Consider the following 13004-nt stretch of genomic DNA (forward strand, 5'->3'; position numbering starts at 1 on the left):
ACTTCCTGGGATGATGGTATCTGTCAGGTTTCAAATCTGGGATGAATGCCTGAGGTACCTATTTAACATATCAGAGCAGAGGCTGGCCACCAGGTTACCCTGCTTCCTTCAGTCCCTACCTGTTAAGGGGCCCTCCTGGATGGCATACCCTATCCTCTACCCTAAACTCTGCAGTCCAGGGGCTGGACTGCCCTTCCCCCAGCCGCCTTCCCTAGATAGTCCAACCATTTTGGTTATCTGGTCCTTCTGTCTACCCTCCCTTGGGCTTGCTAGCTGCTGCATCTGGTCCCCATCTCTACTCTTCCTTCCCCTCCCCCCTCTCCTCACATGACCCAGCTCATTCTGGTCATGTCCACTTTGGACTCTCCAGATGTCCCTGCCTCTGGTTATGTCCACTTTTTTCTATAATAAACCTCCTCCACCATAACTAGGAGCAGTCATGTTCCTTTCCTTTTTATTTCTTCTTTTCATTCAGTATCTTCTGCTGTATTTTCCCCTTTCTTCCTGGATTCAGCCTTTCTTTGAATACAATAATGGCCAGGGAATGACTTTGAAAGCCCATCAGGCTCAGCCCCTGGCTCGCACAGGGCTAGAGAGAAATCCAGCCATCTGGGACATTCTTGTGGAGGGCAAATGGGGATCCTTCTTCACTGACTAAGGCTCCTCACCTGAATGGCCTGCAGATTCACCTTCCGTTCACAGACTGCGCACCCGGCCAACACGAGGGTGCTGTGTTCCCACAGTATGTTTGCAGTAGATGAGCTGTGCAGGTGTGTAGACGCTGAAGAGGTACAGAGCTGTCCCTAATGGAGGCTGAACAGCCCAGCCTGAGGGCGGACGGCCAGCTAAGCAGGCAGATGCCGTCACCGGAATGCCCGGTGGAGAAGGCTGGCATGCTCTCTCTCCTCTTCTATTCTTGACTCCTCTCTTTCTCTCTCCCTCTCTCCTCTCTGTCATCTCTCTTTTCTCCTCTTTCCTTTCTCTCCTCTTTCTTTCTCTTTTTCTCTCTTTGCTTCTCTCCCCCCCATCCTCTCTCTCCTCTCCGTCTCTTACTCACTCTCACTAATGAGTCTCATGTAGCCTAGGCTAACTTCAAAGATCATATAGCCAAGAATGATCTTGAACTTTTAATCCCCCTTCCTCCACCTCCCATGCCATGGAGTTGGGTTCAGTTGCCAGGCCAGTTTACCCTGGCATAGGGCTGGGGATTCTTCCACAGAAGGACATGAGGAAGTGATATGCCCTGCTCCTTGATGGCCAAGGAGCTGAGATTACTGGTATGCATCACTGTATTTTATGTGTTGCTGGATATAGACCCCAGGGCCTTTTACATGCTAGGCAAATGTTCTACCAACTGAGCCATATCCCAAGGTCTTCCTTCCCTATTGTGCCTCCGGATGACAGCTTGAAAGACAGGTTGAGTCCTTTCCCAGGGGTTCATCCCTGAGGCCAGTCACTTCTCTGGACTTTGAAATCCTCAGGACTCACCCAAGCTCTTTAGCTTGGTGGCCCTTGGCCTCTGGCTGCTAGCCTTCACCTCTCTACCCAGTCCTTCCTTTGCATGGAACCTTTGTTGCCTTTTCATGCTGCAAACCCTTATTCATTAGTGGAGTGAAAGCTCCCAAGTTAACTCTAAGTGCCATCAGAGAAAGAGCTTACCATACTTAATTTGTGATTTCCCAGAGCTTTCAACATTCGGTACACAGGAGGCATTGAATAAATGTTTGTTGAATGACTGATTGATTGTGTCCATTAAATTCAGTTAATTTCTTTTTTGCAGGCTCAGTCCCTTAAGCCCTTGCAGGTGTTTTCCCAGGTTTATGGTATTCCTAGGAGCATCTGCGGGGGAGGGGGATCTGAGCAGACATGAAAACCATGCAGTTGACACTGTCTCAAATCAGTCTTCCTACCCGTGGCACCCAGTTGGGACTGCCCCACCTGCCTCTTGCCTGGTAAGGTCACCCAGAGTCTGGCACCCAGGACATGCGGGCAATGGCCAGCAGCTCAGCATGGTGACTTGCCGTAGCCCTGTTTATCCCAACTGTGAGTGCCAGGCCAACCCATTGGCAGCATCTGCTTCAGAGTCTAATTTGCAATTGCAGGTTCCCAGGTTCTTGCCACTTAATATTTAATAGCCAGACAGCTGGCCTCGCTGGAAGCCATTTAAGAACCTGATTACCTTTTATCTCAGCTTGGCTTTAAGTGAGCCCGGGACTGCTTTGAGATTAAGCATAAAGCCGACGTCCCAGGTCTGAGGCCAGCACAGACCTAGATCATTAGGTGCTAGCAGAGGACTGACCAGGGGGGCTTGGTGCTCCTGGGTGACCCCACAGGCAAGAGGGAGATGGGGCAGCTCCAGATGGCCCTACCTCTCCTGTTGTGCCACAGGTCCATTTGGACAGGGAGGAGGAGAAAGGAAAAGTGCTAACAGGACCTTCCCTGACTCATATCCTAGCTGGATAAGGGAGAAAGGGGGATTCCGTCTGGGCCATTTCCCAACAGGAAAGGTGGTTCTATCCTGTGTGGCTTGGCCACCAGAAGTCAGAGCTAGTGTGTGTGGATCCATCAGTGCCATGGAGTTGGGGTCAGTTGTCAGGCCAGTTTATCCTGGCATGGGACTGTGGATCCTTTCACAGAAGGACCTGAGGCAGTGATATGCCCTGCTCCTTGATGGCCAAGCCATCCCCCAGGCCCAGAGATGCTGGGGTTAGCCCCGAAGCCTAAAGTCTGCTGCATTGCTGAGTCAACATAGAGAAGGCCCAGGTGACCCATGCAGTATCAAGAAGGTTCAGGAAGTAATGATATCAGTCTCTGCTCTTGCCCCTCAGGGGTCCACAGGATCAGGAAACAGACTTCAGAGTCGCTTTCTCAGCGGATGTGGAGAGACATGCTGTTGGAATTCACCGCTGGGGACACAGGCATCCCTGAACCCAAGGAGAACCTCACATGGTTGGGAGGCTGGTTTCTGGTGCTTGCTCTGCTCCCATTAGTCTTGGGTGAGTCCCTGCCCCATGTGCTGATTCTGCATGCCAGGCAGCCTCACTGCCCAGTCCTTTCTGGCAATGCCCTCTGTTTGCTTCTGTTCCCCACTCATAGGTCAGCTGGTCCAACAGATTTGAGAACCTGTTTCTTGGTAGAGTCTAGAAATGGCATGCTTGGTGACCTTGTCAGCATCACTGTGTTCTGGAATTTGTGGTGTTTATCAAGCACTGTCTATAACATAAGGTTTATGCTGAGCAGACAGTTGGCCACACACACCTCAGTGAATCCTAACCAGCCTGGCCCCTACTTCTCTCTTGTTCCGGCATCATTCACGGGTGTGGATGGTGCCTTTAGAATGCAGCCTGCGACATCGCCTTTCCCACCTCTTCCTGAACTACCTTCATTGACCACCACCCAAGCTTCTTCTCAACTCTTCTGTCTCTATCCTGGCTTCGCCAGTCCACCCTTCACCACCAGCCTTCACCAGCAGGTCTTTGGACAAGAAATCATATCATGTCCTTCTCCTGCTTTGAATGACCTAAAATTAAACCCAGATTCTATAGTCAACATCTCTTTAAAGGGCCTTCCTCTACTCCATCCCGAGCTGTATGGCATAATCTTCCATGCACAATTTGCTTCAGCCACGCTGGCCTTTTCCTCCACCAATGAGCCTGTGGAGGTCAACCTACGGCTTTCCCGTGACTACTGCAGGTCCCCGAGCCTCTGTTCTGATGTCATAGTCCATCATTATTCTGTAAAACACCTCCTCCTTGCACCCGGCTTCTTGCCTAGTTCCAAATTTTATAGGTCCTATTACCCTCTGATACTTTATTTATTTATTTATTTATTTATTTATTTATTTACGTGCCAACCCCCACTGTAAACTTCACTTAGAGTAGAACCTTTCCCGTTGGATCCTCAGGACCTAGGATGTGCCTGGCCCAATGCAGGGAGTGCATGGAGTTTGTCAAAGGACCATGAGTGTGGCCTAGGAATAAGTGATATGGTAGCATTATCCCAATTTACAGAAAGGCTGGCAGCGCATACAGTTCACTGCCTCGAAAAGAATGAAGTCAGATTCAGCCCTCGTCTCTGTGGCTCAGTGCCCAAACTATGACTCATCACTTTGGATCACCCCCACCGAAGCCGAGGTAACATCACGGAAGAGGGAGCAGAAGGATTATAAGACTCGGAAGGTGGCAAGGAATTCGGTGAAATGCTGCCTTCTGGATATAACACAGCGCTTGCGATCATGAACTCACTGCAGCTCCAGTCACCACACAAGGCCTGCGCGCAACACAAAAGACAGGAGAGTAGGAGGGGGACCAGTCAGGAACGGAAAGGGGGTCAACGGGGGCGGACGAGGTAATGAGAGCGAATATCATCGTGACACATTAAATACGGGCATATGATTGTAAAAATATTTTTAAATTTCTATTAATTAATGAAAAAAAGCTCTATCAGGGGGCATGCTGGCGCTGGCACGTGTGATCCCTGGGATGTATATCTTGGGTGCCTGTCCCGGGGCGGGGCCAGGGAGTCTAGGATGAGGCTCCACGTCAGCGACACCCGTTGCTGCCCCGTGCCAGCCCCCTCACCATCACCAGCTCCCGTCAAGGACGCAGGCTTCTGAAAGCCTTGGCCCACTCTCAGAGACAGCCTCTGACACACAGTTAATGAAATAACACGGCACTTTAGCCATTATCTGGCAGTACTATCTTTTGTTGCCAGGCTAGCTCTACAGCTAGGATGTTGCGGTGTAGGCCCAGACTCTCCTGACCCTCCTCTATGCTCCATCCTCTCACTTCATTCCTCACTTTCCTCATGCCCTGCATCAGGCCAGCGGGATGGCCGCTGGGCAGTGAAGGAGGGGTCAGAGGCGCTCTGCTGCACGAAGATGGGCAAGGAGTGACCCCAGATCTTAACCCAGAGATGTAGAGAAACACCCAGTGTCCACAGGAGCCTTATGGAGGGCGGCCATTTAGCATATTCAATCGGCACATGATTACACCCGATTTTTGACTATCTACTGTGCAGAGGCAGAGGCGGAAGGCACCTCCCTCTAGGCAACCTTCAAGCGGGGATCCAGTTTGGGTCTGGGGCCATTTCCATACCTCATCCCTAACTGGTATCCTGACACTTGGTCCCTGTGTCTCACTGAACCTCAACTTCAGTAATTCCCTGTCAGTAGGTGTATGTGGAAACATGGAGGGCTCAGGAAGCCTTGTTTGTATGTGCGGTTGAGGGTGGCGCTCTGGAAGTGACAGTCCTGGCATTCCACAGTGCCAAACTACACCTGAAACAGTGTACCTTTAGGGCCCTGAACACGTACCCGGCAGGTGGTGGTATCAATCACCCACGCAGTGGAATCATCTCCCCTAACTGTGGTTTTTAGAGGCCAGGGGAACTGGCAGCCCCTCCCCAACTTACCTGTCAACGATGCACAGTGGAGAAAAGATGGACGTAATGCAGACAGGTAATGTGGCCACTTGCAGAGGCCAAAGCTGGTGCTGGGACCTGTCCAGCCGGTCACTTGGTTGCTCCTAACCTCGAAGGTCCCGTGTGACTTCCACCCGGATACATTTCACTTCTAGTAGGTCTTGCTCCACGGTACCTACCCCAGGCCCAGACCCGGCATGCCTGTCCACTAGCTACCCCTGCCTACTCCTGCTCTTTTTGTAAGATTTCCCCAAACCTATCTGCCTGCTTCCTTCTCAGCAACGCCTGCCCACCCTGCCTCAGCAGCACCGCCAGCCTCTGGAACCTGGATCTTTCTGCCTTCAGTCTTTGCCTCGACCCAGCCAGGCTGTGCCCCCAGGGGGTGTTTTTTTCTGGTGATAATACTGTGTGTGCTCGCCACACCTCAGTGGTGACTCTCTCGTCCTCGGGGTGCGGGGTGCGAGGCAGCTCTTCAGCATCCTTGTCACCAGGATCTGCCCTGAATCCGTGTGACTGCCATATGGCATTTCTGTGAACATGACTGTGTATCTTTGTATAGCTACTCCCTTTGCAGAGAGCAGCATTCTCGACACCTCTGCACAGCTAACTGGTACCTATCCATGATGACTGACTCTCAGGGGTCTCATTTCAAGAGGGGGTTTACCACACTCCTCTTTCTCTCTTTCTTCTTTCCTTCTTTTTCTTTCCTTCCCCTCTTCCTTTTTGTCAGATTAATTTATTTTATTTTACATGCATGTATGAGTATTTTGCCTGCATGTATGCGCATGTACCACATAGGTGCTTGGTGCCCGTGGAGATCAGGTGAGGACATTGGAGCGTCTGGAACTAGAGTTACAAGTGGTTGTGAGCTACACTGTATTTGCTGTGACTCAAAACAGTGTCCTCTGCAAGAGCAAAAAGTGCTCTAAACTTCTGAGTCGTCCTCCAAGCCCCGTCAGGCTCCTTCCTCACCCCACACCCACGCATAGCCCCCTCCTTAGGGTGTGCTCCCTTCAATGTCAATGACATTTCTTCTTTTCCCACTAGACTGTGGGTTTTCAGGAAAGTAGGAGGACAAGCTCTGGGGCCACCACATGGGTTTATAACCCAGCTCTGCCATCTTCCAGCGGAGCAGCTTCACACTGCTCTTCTCGTCTGCTAAATGGAGAAAGAAACTGTTCTCTCCTGCATGGAGTTGTAGTGAGAGTGAGGGTAAAAACTTCAGAGAAGATTCAGCGCATAGTGCATGCTGACTAGGCTCATTTTTAAATTATTACCCCGATCTCACATGGACAGCCCCCTACACACCAAGGACCTGTTTACTTGACAAATAAAAAGCCAGTTCTGCTATGTCGCAGTTGTCTGTAAGCGGTTCTCAGACTCAGCTGTGTTTCAGAACCAGCTAGGACCATGTCTTTAAAAAGATAGATAAAGCAGGATGGTTAATGCTGACTGTCAACTGAACAGGATCTAGAGTCACCTAGGAGACAAGCTCTGGAAATGTCTATGAGGGAGCTTCCAGACAGAATTAACTGAGATGAGAAGAACCGTGCCAGCCATGGGCGGCACCATCCTGAGGGTTAGCGTTAAGAGATGAAGAGGAAAACATAGCTAAGTATCAACTTTTCATCTTTCTCAGCTTCATAACTGTGGATACAATGTGACCATTCACCTCATACTCCAACCAGCAGGATGTCCCTGATGTGGAAGACTCTCCATTTCATCTGCTAGCCAAATGTCCCCCCACATGCACATGCACTTCCTTACCTTGCTTTTGTCAGGGCAACAGAACAGTGACTAAGGCATACACCCAGTCAGGTAGGATAGACCTGGGACAAGCCTTTTAAAAAGCTTTGGTATCGTATTCTGATACAGACGCTCCGCCCCTGCCTTTAGAGCACTGCCAGGGTGAGAAATGAGTCTTTGCCACAGCAATGTCAGCTGTGAGGGAGCCCCTACAGATGGGGGTTGGGGTGTGGCCTGAGAATAGAGAATGTTCAACCGGGCAGAGGACCCAGGTGGTTCCCTTTGCCCTGATCTGTCTTCTGGCGATTGCTTTCAGTGGGAGCTTTATTTTGTGCTGATGGATTCTTAGCTCCTGTTCAAGGCCAGCACCTGCATACAAATGCCAAGAGCAATGGCCTTGCCAAGCCCTGGGCTGTGAGTTCTCACTGGGGCATGGAAATCCTAGGACTCCTATGAGGCCGGGACCACCATGCCTGTCCAGCAGGAAACAGGCTGCCTGGGGTCCCTTTGAGAGTGAGTGTCCCCATGAGAGAGTGGCCTCTGGAAGGACTTGAGGGAACTTGGGAACACTGGGACAATTGGAGGCTGTTTTTGGGGGGATGGAGCTGGCAGGGACCTGGCACTGAGCTCTAAGGCTTTGCCAAACCTAGGCCTGGTTTCCCATTGCTTGCCAGCTCCAGGGCGCTGGAGAAAGAGGCCCATGGAATCCAGTCCCCTTCTTGATATCTGTTATATAGCAGCAAGGCTGTGTGGACTATTTTCTCAGAGAGCCCATTTCAATAGTTGTGAATACACTCTTCCTAGGCCTTGATGTCTGGCTGACTGGAGAGAAGGTATGCTCATAATCAACCGGGCCACCAGATGGTTAGAGAGAGAGGGCACCCCTTCTGAGCTGCCAAGGGTCCCATAGACCATGGAAGCGCAGAGGTCTGGCGTAGGCTTCTATGAGCCTGCTAACCCCGGGTGGCCTTAGTCAAGTGCCTTGGCTGGGGAACACCAGCGAATGAAACAAAGCCTCTCCCCTCCGCCACGAGAGGCTGGGAGTAGGAGCTGGTGGAAGTGCAAGGGAGAAAGCCACAGGCTGAGTAGAACCCAGGGAGGTGGCAGAAGACCAGTTTCTGCTGGAATGCCAAGGAGGTCTCTAAATAGAGCTATGGATATGAGGAGGAAAAGTGCCCAGGCCGATGAAGCAGCATGCACAAAACTGCTGAGCAAGATCAGGTCCTGCCTGTAGAAGGAGCCCCCCACCCCCACCCCCCAGGCCAGTGTGGTTGAGCAGAGGGATGGAGATGGAGAACAGAGGGATGGAGATGGAGAGCGGAGGGAAAGGAGTCGGCGCAGCAGTACAATGCCTCACAGGCGCCATCACACCAGAGCCACAGACAGATGGGAAACAGCTCGGACAAGGTAGACAAACAGCAGAAGGCCGCACGGCTGGGGGGACACCCATGCACCATGACATCAGGGTCACCAATTCCATGCTGCTAGCTGCTATCAAGTGAAGGATCATGGGTAAGACCAGCCCATTGGGTACTGGTTGCTTTCCCCTGCTACCTGTAAGCATATTTAGCAAAGCGGTCACTCAACTTTTCTAGGCCCCAGTTTGCTTCTCTGTGAACTAGGACTAATTCTACCTGTCATGTAGCTGGCGGGGAGACTGAGCCTGCCTGAGATTAGAGTGACTGGAGATGTGAGTGACTGGAAAACATTACCCCTACAACTGCCGTGGTTCTCTGAGCCTACCATATCTTTGCAGACACGGGTTCAGGGGCCCATGTGCCCCCAGATACTGAGTCTGCAGGCCTGAAGGCTTTACAGAGAAGATTCTCTGCAGGGCCTGGAGGACCAACCTTAGGACTGCAAAACCTCATACAAATGGGAAGCGCTGGTGCCCTCCTTTATCACTCCAGGGGTCTCGCTCTGCTGTTTCTTTGTGGCATCCATCATGCTTGTAATTACTTGTTTAACATCTGTCTGCTCCTCTTGGCTGCGTGTTCTTATCTCAGCTGGCCTGGGTCCCCGCACTGAGCCGTTGCCTGGAGCATAATGTTTGTTAAGAAAACAGACAGCCTGGCTGGTGGAAGGAGCTCACACATGGGCGCTCTTTGGGGCACCTTGACTCAGTGTCTCCTGAAGGCTCTGTTCTGACCCAGGCCCCTGGCCACGGAGCAGGCATGATCTTGGGCGCAAGTTCTCTGTAAACTGAGGGGGATGAATGAGGAAAGGGGGGTTAGTGGAACTAGGAGATCTGGGCAGTGCTGGAGGAAGCTGTGCAGCAGGATTTGGGGGCCAGGGCACCATACTAGCACTCCAGGCATTGGGTGGGTAGAGCTTGTGGGACATGGTGCATCTGTATGTGCTATGGCTGTGTGTGCTGAGTTCAAGCGTGTGACATTACTGTAAATAAGGAGGTGTGTGTAAGCTGAGGCACAGGGAGGGTAAAATTTTCACCGATGCCCCTTGGGGTAAGTGGTGGTGGCTCCTATCACTTTGAGTATCTACCCTTGGCCTCTGCCTTTCCTACCCTCACAGGGAACTAAGGCGTGGGTGATTCGTGGTGGCGAAAGAAAAAAGAAAACAACTTTTGCCTCTTGGGAAAAGCTTTCATAAATCCAGAGATGGTGCCTGGAGGAGAGGGACAGGGCAGAGACGATAGGGATCTCCCATGTCAGGCTGTCGCACTTGGACTTAGGTCTCCTGAAGTGGGCAGTCTAGCGAAGCCTTCAGATAATCTGATCATGGCGCTGCAGATAGAGTTAAGATACCGACAGCTCCCTGCGAGCAGTGTACCGAGCGTTCTTGTGGGCAGCCTAGCCAGCACCTGTGGGCATGCTGCGTCTGAGTGTGAATGACAGTGTGTGTGTGTGTGTGTGTGTGTGTGTGTGTGTGTGTGTGTTAAGGGTGGAGCCGGTGCCTCCGAGAGAGGGAATTCAATCATGGCAATCGTTGCCGGTCCTCCGTGGCACAGGGTCGCTCAGCAAGCTGGCACTGGAATATTTTGAGCTTGCGGTAATGAAAGAAAGCGCACAGCAATTTGGCCCATCTTCAGTCTTGAAAGCCGCAGCGCGACATTCAGTCATCGGAGGCTGGGATTACCCACCGCTAATGGGGGCTGCTGCTCCCAGGCCGGTGAGGGAAAGGAGGGTTCAGAGAGGTTAAGTGACTTGCCCAGCATCACAGGATGGGTAATGGGAGGGCAAAGTCCGAGGCGCAGTTTGGCCTCTTCCCCTCCCCCAAGGCAACCCGGCTCCCCAGAATGGATCTTTGCTGAGTTTCCTGAGCGCTGGTTTCCATAGCAGCGGGCCATTCCTGCACAATAGATTCCTCCTCTTCCCTGGGCTTCCAGGCTGTGGAGGCTGCAGGGGCGGGACGCTCCCTTGTAGGGGACTGCTGGGTGCAGGCTTCCAGGAGTGAGAAGGGCCACTTGGATGGTTTGGGGGCCCCCACAGAAAACACACCTCCACCCTACACCTTGTTCAGGGTTTCCATCTCCACTCTGGAGTTGGGTCTGCTTCAAGTGATGAGTGGGGAGTGAGAAAATGAGTACGAACCCAACAAAAACAGAACGGGAAGGGCGGACAAAAGCAATTCTACAAAAACGAAGGCAGGACAAAGGATATGTTTGTTTGCAGATAAACCATTTCACTTTTGCAAACTTGGGAGGGAGGTTCTGTCTTCTCCTCTTACAGGAAACTGAGGGTGATGGGTACTTCCCAGAGGACAATCTAAGAGCCAGCCTCTCTTCCCCATGAAGGCCTGGTTAAAATGCAGACTCCTTGGCCACATCCTGGTCTATAGAACCCACCTCTCGTGAGTGGAACCATGACATCATTGAAGGGGTTCTCCAGGAGAAATCTTTAGAGGGCAAAGTTTGGAAAGAGCACTGGCTAGAATGGCCAGCCTAGGCTCAGCTTGGGTTTATGCAGCAGGTAAATGCAGAGCCAGGGAGGGTTTAGGACCCAGATGGGAGCAAGAAAGGGAAAAATTTTGGCAAAGAGAGCATTTTCAAAGCAAGACATATGTCCCAGAAGAGATGGCAACAAGAAGAGAAAAAAGTAAGGAAGCAGGAGAAGCAGAGACAGTGGGCAGAGGTGCCCTGGGCCAAGAGGGGTGTGGGGGGTAATTAGAGCAAGCTTTCAGTGAGGGCAGATACCTGTCACTCTACACATGCTCCTCTCTAATCCCCAGGGCGGCTTCTCAAAGAGGGGTCGGGGCTGAGCGTCTTTTTTTCTGGATGAGGAAACTGAAGAGGGACCAGATCACCTTTGAACCCCGGAGGTTGCTAGGAGGGGCATCGGCTTTAATCACAAGGCTGCCTTTCGGGGAGAAGCTCAGATCCACCTTCAGATCTTGGCTCTGCCACTTACTACTTGCATGACCAGGGTGCCTCGGTCAAGCACCTGCAAAACGGTGCTGGAAGGGGCTTCTCAGAGGCTTGCGGTGGGGGCCGGGGCACAAGGAACAGGCATAGAGCAGGATCTAGTGTTGGGGAGCCAGGAAGCCTCTAGGAAGTGATACTGAAAGTCCTCAAATAGGGGAAGGGGGCTGTTAGCACCTTTTGCCCTGGATTACTGACTGGGACAAGGGAGACCAGAGGCCATCAGTCGTGGGACACACCCAGTTATCTACCCTTGTTGGCAGACGCTGCTACGACTCACAATGAGCATTATCATGTCTGCTGGCCATCTGCCAGGTAGCCTTCCCTTGTGGCATGGGTGCTGGGCCACAGCTATGTGTACTGGATTGCTCCAGACACGCCCGCAAGGAGGCATCTCGTACGGGCTCATTTTTCCATGTCACAACTCTGTGAGGCAGATGGACAGCAAAATCTGGGTGGTAAAGGAGCACCCATACTCCTCCCAGTCTCTGTTCTCAAATGTGAGTGGACTTGGGTTGGGGGTGGGGTGGCTAGCTGGAAAGCAAACCTCGTCACCATTTCTCTTGGTGGTAACAGTTTTCTTGCTTTTACTGTTGCAACAACACAGACCGACCAGAAGTGTGGATGTTGGTTACCTCTGTGACTGTGCTGTGCTGCCTTTTACATAACCAGGTAGCTGGGGCTCCGCTTAGCTCACCCCGGGTCTGGTGTTCTCATTGTTCACATTTTACAGAGCTGAAGACCGGGGGGGGGGGGGGGGCAGAACTTCCACCCTGCACTTGGGTTTCCAGACCTATTTCCTAACTACCTCTTGGTTCTCAGAAAGGAGGTGGAGGTGAGGGTGGGGTGAAAGCAGTGTTGGGGCTCTAAGATTGTTTCCTGGAGGAGCAAGCTCTAGACTGAGTTTTAAAGGACCAGGAGAAGGGCTGACGGGCTGGGAGCGTGACTGAGCGTAAGGCACTGGCGTAGGGAGCTGGATGGCACTGCTCAGGGCTGAAGGGCCAGAGCAGGCATCCAGCCAGTTTGCAGAAACACAGGGTTTTATGAGCTGAGAATCTGCTGCAGTCTCATCTTGTCACCTGATTATGCTCCAATAGTAAAACCTAAGTGAGGCCACGCTCCCTCCCGCTCTCAGGATAGTCCTGTAGGTTTGTCCGTGCACGTAGGAGAAGCCCGGGAAGTTCTGGCAGAGTGGAACCGTTCCTCTTACTTCTCCTGTGGCCGGTCTCCTCCTTGCTCATTCTGCTCAAGCAACACTTTGTGGGTGAGCTGGCACACTCGTGGCTCCTCTGCTTGTGAGGCACATCTCTGAGACACCCATGTGGCTCCTCACTGTCAGGTGGGTGTCTATAGAAAGGCGTTTCTGGACCATTTTACATTTAAGTGTCCCCTACTGCCGCACTCATCGCACTCCCCACTCTCTTTCCTTGGTTTAATTGTTGCTCTTTCACAATATTCA

The sequence above is a fragment of the Meriones unguiculatus genome, chromosome 18 (assembly GCF_030254825.1).
Source record: "Meriones unguiculatus strain TT.TT164.6M chromosome 18, Bangor_MerUng_6.1, whole genome shotgun sequence".
Taxonomy (NCBI): domain Eukaryota; kingdom Metazoa; phylum Chordata; class Mammalia; order Rodentia; family Muridae; genus Meriones; species Meriones unguiculatus.